Genomic DNA, 8,287 nt, shown 5'->3' on the forward strand with positions numbered 1-8,287 from the left:
ACTAAAGGCGTGCGCCACCACCGCCCGGCTGAAAAAACAAATTCTAAACCTGGAACCCATATGATGGAAGGAAAAGACTAACACCCATAAACTATTATCTGACTACCACTCAGGAGCCCCCAGACAGAAAGACATGGACACATAAACATGCACACAAATAAGTAAAATAGTACATATGTTTATAAGTTTTAAGCTTAAAATATGCTTCAAGAATATACAAGATCAAAATATTCCCTAAAAGTCATAGCAAACTATTTGCAAAAATCTTCCAACTTGCTGAAAGAGAAAAATCACAAAATACCCAAAATTACTATTGAAAATAGATTAGTTTTATGTACAAAATTCAAGAAAATGTTAATGGTAACTTAATATTATTATCTAGGTTATTTCTTATAACATTGTTGATAATTTTTATATGGTTGTTATCAGATCTCAGTATCTCTAAAACAGTATAAAAGTCCTCAGGTATTAAATATTCATAGTTTATGAGTAGCCTGTGGCAACTTTGATATATGTTCTTAGAATATCCCTGTCTATCCAACTGACCTTTGAGAAGAAAGCACGCTGTTTTCTTTATTAAATCTACACTAAGTGCCAAGAATACCAGTGAACATACATATCACTAGTGCTCTTTGTATAAATTAAGTATAGTTAAATTAAAGGTAAAAAAACAAAGGCAATGGTTAATGTGATTAATGTCATGTTAAATACCTTCATTATCTTCTAAGCTTTATTTCCCCATGTCATTCTAATACTATATATATATATATATATATACATATATATGCATGTATATATACATATATATACATATATACATGCATATATATGCACCCACATATATATAGTCCTCTAAGCTGCCTTTGTCATTATGTGTCCTCATTATAAATCTGCCAAGAACACAAATGGGACAGGAAATTGAAAAAACCAAAACAAAACATTACTTTTGAAAAAACAATGGCTATTTCTGAATGCACTTGCTGGCATTCTTCAAAAATACATGTCATTTACCTGAAATATTAGCTTTGACATTCTGTAAACTAAACTCCATTTTCCCTGTGAACTTTTACTGTGTAATAGAAAGGACATTTCTCTGAGGGGAAAAATGCCTTTGAAGAGTCTTAAAATTACCCTTAGTTACAGAAAAAAAAAAACCAAACCAAAACAACAACAACAACAACAACAAAACACATGCCTTAAAAATAAATGAGTATCTTTGGATATTTTAAAAAGTATTAATATTCTAATAATGTCACAGTTAAACATTACTAACGCTCTCAGGTTTTGCGAACAAACAGACTGTTTCTGCAAGGACATGTGGAATGTCATGTTTAAATACCTTCATTATCTTCTAAGCTTTATTTCCCCATGTTATTCTAATATTATTGTTGGGTATAAGATACTTGATTTTTGTTATATTAAATTATTTCCAGACAGATTTTACTTAAGGAATATCTGCATCTTTATAGAAGTCACAGAAATTAAAATAAAATGAACAATATTTATATTCTTAATATCTGCAAACTATATCTATATTCTATTGTACTTTTTTTCAATTTTTACCATCTTAAATTGTTTCTATACTTTTTCTAATGAATACCTAGATTTGACATTTGTTATTTCAGTATTTTTTTTTCAAAATAAAAATAATAGACAATAACAACAAAACTCATGCATACCAAATTTCAGTTGCTCAAACACCTTCTTGTAAAGGAATTTTTATTCAACATCATGGGTTCTCTTGCTGAAATACAGAAATATTTGAAAGAATGAGATAGGAAGCTCCCAATTCTCATGAGAAGAAACCGGAAATGGAGGCTATTTAAGAGCAAGGCTCTGCCAGAAGCTGACACATACTGAGGTGGATGGTCTCTTGCAACCTTTGAACTGATCACCCGGTCCACAATGGAAGAGTTAGAGAAAGGACTGAAAGAGCTGAATGGGTTTGCAACCCCATAGGAAAAACAATAATATCAACCAACCAGAGCTCCCAGGGAAGAAACCACCAACCAATGAGTACACATGGAGGGACCCATGGCTCCATCCACACATGTAGCAGAGGATAGCCTGTCAGGCATCAATGGGAGAAGAGGCCCATGATTCTGGGAAGGCTCAATGCCCCAGTGTAGGGGAATGTTAGGTCAGGGAGTTGGGAGTGGGTGGGTGGGTGGGTGAGCAGCCTCATAGAAGCATAAGGACTGGTAATGGAATAGGGGGGGTTCTTAGGGTGAGATTGGGAAAGACGTAACACTTGAAATGTAGATAAACTGTCCAATAAATAAAGGTTATTAAGGAAAAAAAGAGCAATGAAGGCAGGGAGTTGAGTATAGTGCAGCTTGGGGCAGTTCAATTCAGAGTTGGCAGGCAGCTGTAATCCATTCTGTTCAGCAAGTTGAGTTCAGTGCAGTGGACTTGAATCACTCAGTTGGGAGTCAGTGCAGCAAATGCAGAGCAGTATTGTAGAGTTTGCTCATATGTTCATGCAGCTCAATGTAGGTCACCAGAGGCAGTTTTGTCAACTTCTAGTGTGTTAGGATCCCAAGAGTAGAGCTACATTAACCAGGACAAAGGGACATAGTGGGACTTAGCCAACTCACAGTTTATTAAAAATTGCAACTTCTTTTAAAGGCAAAACAGAATAAAGATTTATAGTTCTTATGATCTACTGTTTTCCTAGCAATAGCCTTTCTTGATTCGAAGAGACAAAAACCTCCTTGCAGACTGAGAAATCTGTAAGCAGTCTAACCCTTAGATATGTTGCTTCTTATAATTATAAACAAATTTACTTTCTCTTGAGAAAACGATTCTTAATGTCATGCATAAGGATTCTCTGCTTGAGAAAGTATGATTTCTCAGTGTCTCATTATGCTGAAAGTCACAAAGATCCCATGTTGCCTTACATCTAGCAAGCTAAGAGCAGTCACCTCACCACCCCATGCCATTTCTTTACAACAATTTAAGCCAGAGAAGAAGGATCCAAAATACTGGAATAAATTGACAGACTTAGTTAGAGGACAAGTAGAGCAATTCAGTGAGAAGCCTAGAAAGGCAAATTCACTCTGTCAGCTTGGAGATAGGCATTTGAGCCAAATTATCAAAAATAAACTTAGATATAAAAATTTAAACAAATAAAAAGTCAATAACAGTAATATTAAGACAAAATCTTCCATCTAAAACTCTGTAAGGCTCTGTAAAATTGCTTTTATTGCCTCAGATAATGAGATAAGATACTCAAGCTGTATGAATATGTGGCTTGGTCTAAGCCCAGAGCATTTCTATCTATCTATCCTTAGGTGTAAGACAGGAAGCTTCTAGCCTCTGTAAAATCTAATCTAATCCAAGTCTGGACTCTGAAGGTTGCAGCTCCCAGCCTCCATCTGCTAACCTAGGCCTAGAATGTTTCAGCTTCTGAGACTTAACTACTGAATATATTCTATGTTTCTTGCTGTTTCTGAACTTTGACTGACTGACTCTACTTCACCTGTTCTGGATCAAATGTCTCTCCAAGCTGACTGATTCAATCTGTCTTCTCTTAGCTTCAGAATGAATTGTTCTGCTTGGAAAACCTGCCTCTGAGTTCCATGAACTGAACTGAGCGAACTCAATTGCATCTAACTAAACTGTACAAAACTCAATTGACTCTAATGAATTCAACTGTCTCTTTCTCCCTGCACTGATCTTAAGTAACCTCTTTTCCTTATGTGTTCTCAAGAGAATTAGGCACATCTTATCTCTGACACATTCTATAAAATCTACCTCTGATTCATTACTTTGTCTGTCCCTCAATTAGACTTCATTATTTGGGATTAAAGGTGTTACTAATTGCTTGTCTATATTCTAGCCAGAGGGATTAAAGTCATCATTCTGTCAGCATCACATAGACTCAGAAAGCCTTTGAATGTGATTCTGTTGTAAGACCCAGTGAGGTCTTAGTTCAGGTGCGCACCCACAGAACACAGCTTGATGACATATCACTGCAATAACATGAGGTTTATTGATCCACATATGTGGGGTTGTTCATCCTCGCAGGCAGAAGCAACCCTGAACTCAGAATATACACATCTTTTATACCTTGCAGAGGGCAGTCCTCAGTAACAGGGCTGGTTGGCGTACTCTGGCTTGTGGAACACAGGACAAAGGATCTCATCAGGCATTGGTTGGCTTGCTCAGGGGGCTGTTCTTCTCTTAGTCAGCTAACTTCCCTATCTAGCTCTGCACCTGGCCTTCAAAAGTCGTTGGGAAGAGGCTAAGTAACTAGGTGGTAGGGGGATTGTCATCAGCAAGGTTAGAGTGACAGTTTGTGGTCTTTTTCAAAATTCACCACAGAGAGAGGTTTGGGGGGGTTCTTTCAAGAACAGTTATTTCTGTTTTGTCTTGACTTAGCCTGGTCATTTTGTTTCAAAATTCTGACCACCAAAACTTTGTTTGTACAGCATGTCCTTGGCTATCTCTGGAATCCTGCTTCTTAGTGCTTCTCAGAAAACACAAGCTGCTACTTGCTACTGTAAAACTTTGTTTCACAATGCTTGCTGCTTACAGGAGCTTGAACATGGCCCCTTTATTTTACTGTGAATCTATTTCTACATTTCCAGAACTTTGTTTTTCACTTTATTATTTCAATTCATTGCTAAAGCAGCCATGTTCCAGGATTAAAACTCCTCTACAAGGCCAAGATAGATTCAATGTATAATTTACTAGAACAACAATAACAAGAACAACAAAACAAATCTTAACACTTATGTTTCTCATAATATTTAATAAGATAGAAGAGGGAGAAATGCAACTATTTTTTTCTATAAAGTTGTGTATTAGCCTGAAACCTAAAATGGATAAATACTTAACACCAAAAAAGAAAATTTAAGATCAAACTTCCTGATGAACTTAGATTCAACCATTCTTTTATTCCAGTTCATGTGTTTGTTATCTTGTATGCTTTTTTAAATTATTATTATTAAATGCAGATTATTCTCTCATGCAATACATCCTGACAACAGTTTCTCTTCCATCATCTCCTCCCACATCTTCTGTTTCTCTCCTTTTCCCCAGATCTACTCCTTCTTCATTACACTTCAGAAAAGAATAGGTCTCTAAGAGAAAATAACCAAGTAATCCAAAATAGGATACAATAAGACAAGGCAAAAGCCTTCTTTTGAGGCTGGATAAAGAAACACAAAAGGAGAAAAAGAATCCCAAGAGCAGTCAAAACAGTCAGAGACACTCATACTTCAACTTTTAGGAGTCCCAAAAAACTGCCAGGCAGTGGTGGTGCATGCCTTTAATCCCAGTACTTGGAAGGGAGAGGCAGGTGGATTTCTGAGTTCAAGGCCAGCCTGGTCTAAAAGAGTGAGTTCCAGGACAGCCAGGGCTACACAGAGAAACCCTGTCTTGAAAAAGAAAAAAAAAGAGTCCCATAAACGTTAAGCTACAAAATCATAACATATGCAGAGGATCTGGTGCAGACCCATGCAGGCCCCATGCTTGCTGTTCAGTTTCTATGAGCCCTGTTTATTGAATCAGTGGGCCAGATACTCTTGGTGTTCTCCATCTGCTTTGACCCCTCCAATCTTTCTACTTCCTCTTCTGTGGGGTTTCCAAAGGTTCAAGAGGAGGGACCCGATGAAGACCTCCAGTTTATAAGCTCTCTGGAAAATGTTGTCACTGAGGGTCTCTGCATCCACCACCACCATCCCGCATTTTTTTTTTTAATTTTTTGCCAGAAGACCCTCTCTGATGATGACTAGGTAAGGTACAAATCTATAATTATAACATTTGGAAGCAGTATAGGAAGCAGTATGACATTAGCAAGCAGTCTAACAGTAGGAAAAAATTCACTAAATTTATTTTTTTCTTTTTCTTTCTTTTTTTGCCAATCCTGTTCGGTTCTTCCCTAGATCTCTGCGATATTCAGTCACATGTTACTAACCTTTTAGGCAGTGTAGGTCATGGGATTCCTCTCAAGGCATGGGTTTAAGTCATATTCTATGCAACCATTTCCCCAGCACATCTTTCAGGCAAGACAGAGAGCAAGTAGGTCTAGTGTTTTGTTTCTAGGTTTTTGACTATGTTTCTCTTTTAGTAGCCTGCAGAGTACCTTCTCTGCCAAAGAGAATAGAACATAGGGGTGAAGTATTCATGCAGGTCCTAGCTTATCCTCTCTATAGTCAATGATCTGTGTGAATGTTGTCCTCTGAAATGGGGCTCCTGCAGTCAGTTGTTAGAGAGCAACCCTCTGTTCTAGAATCAGCCAGGTTGTTTATGTGTTTCCACAGGCTTGTTTCAGTCAACAACATGACCTAATGCAACCTGACCCACTACTAGAAGCCTATTCTGGCTACAAAATACAGCCTGTTCAGAGTCACTTATGTCATCATTTTTAGATTCCAGTATGTTCCTGCTGCACTGAATTTTTATACAACTACCCTCCCCCAGGTCTTTCTCTACATACTCTTCCTCCAGCCCCTCCACCTGATCTCTCTCACTCTCATTGCTACCCTTTCCAAGTCCACCTGCCAAATTTATTCTATTTCCCCTTCCCATGGTAATCCATTTGTCCCTGAAAAACTCTACTCTTTGCCTAACCTCTCTGGATCTTCAGACTGTAGCTTGATTATCATTTAGTTAAGAGCCAATATCCACTTTTAAAAAAACATGTACCATATTTGTCTTTCCAGATCTAGGTTAACTCCCTCAGTATACTTCTTCTTTCCAGTTGCATCCATTTGACTATGAATTTCATGATGTCATTTTCTTAAACATTTAAACAACACTCCATTGTGTAAATATACCACATATTCTTTATTCATTCTTTGGTTGAGAGATATCTAGGTTTTTTTTCTTTTTCTGACTATTATGAATAAAGCTACAAAGAACATAGTTGGAGATATTTTTGGAGCATATGCTCAAGAATGGTACTCCTGGGTCTTGAGGTAGATCGATTTCAAATTTTCTGAGGAACAGCTTTATTAACTTTCATAATGGCTATACATGTTTTCACTTCTACTGGCAATAGAGGGATATTCCTTTTCTCTACATACATGCCAGCCTAAGCTGGCACTTATGGTTTTGATCTTAACCATTCTTGAAGGTGCAAGATAGAATTTCAAAGTATTTTGGCTTTGCATTTACTTGATGGCTAAGGATATTAAACACTTCATTAAGTGTTTCACAGTCATTTGAGAATCTTCTATTGAGAATTCTCTCTTTAGATATATTTTCTCTTATTTAATTGGAAATTTTAGATTTTTGATGTCTGTTTTCTTGAGTTCTTTATACATGATGGTTATTAGCCCTATATCAGATGTGGAGTTTGTGAAAATATTTTTCCATTTTTTAGGCAACCATTTTGTCTTATTGGTGTCCTTCACCTTACAGAAGTCTTTAAGTTTCATGAATTTCTACGTATTGATTGTTGCCCTTTGTGCCTGTGGTATCAGTGTTCTTTTCAGGAAATTATCTCATTTGTCAATGCACTTAAGTCTATTCCTCTCTTTCTATTATGTCATGTTTAGTGTATCTGGTTTTATGTTGAGGCCTTTTATCCACTTGCAAGTGAGTTTTGTGAAGGGTGATAGATATGGATTAATTTACATTCTTCTACTTGCTCATATCTAGTTAAACCAGCATTATATGAGGAAAGTACTTTTTTATTCCCATTGTGTATTTCTGACTTCTTAATCAAATAACATGATTCTATAGATGTGTGGACTTATGCCTGTGTCTTAAATTTGATTCTTTGCATCAACCTGTCTGTTGGAAGAAGAGGAACAGAAAGAGTATGAGAGCTGAATGAAGTGCTGGTTATTAAAATGGAATAGATATGAAAAGAAAAGACAGTCATGTTGGCAGTTTCTACAAGAGTTACAGGTTCCTGTGAAGCATATGATTAAAACACATCGTTTTCATTTATGAGATTGTCAAAGGATAAATAAAAAATATCCTTTCAAAAATATTCAGCTAAAATCTTATCCATGGTATCTTAGGGTTTTACTTCTGTGAATAGGCACCATGACCAATGCAACTCTTATAAGGACAGCATTTAATTGGGCCTAGCTTACAGGTTCAGAGGATTAGTTCATTGTCATAAAGGTGGAACATGGCAGCATCCAGGCAGGCATGATGCAGCAGAATCTAAGAAATCTTCAGAAGTCTGAAGGCTGCTAGCACTGGCATCCAGGCAGGTAGGGTAAAGGTATTTAAGCCCATATAACTTACTCCAACAAAGCCAAACCTACTAAAATAGTGATACTCCCTGGGAAAAGCATATGCAATCCATCACACATAGTTTATT

Source organism: Mastomys coucha, chromosome X, assembly GCF_008632895.1.
Source record: "Mastomys coucha isolate ucsf_1 chromosome X, UCSF_Mcou_1, whole genome shotgun sequence".
NCBI lineage: Eukaryota > Metazoa > Chordata > Mammalia > Rodentia > Muridae > Mastomys > Mastomys coucha.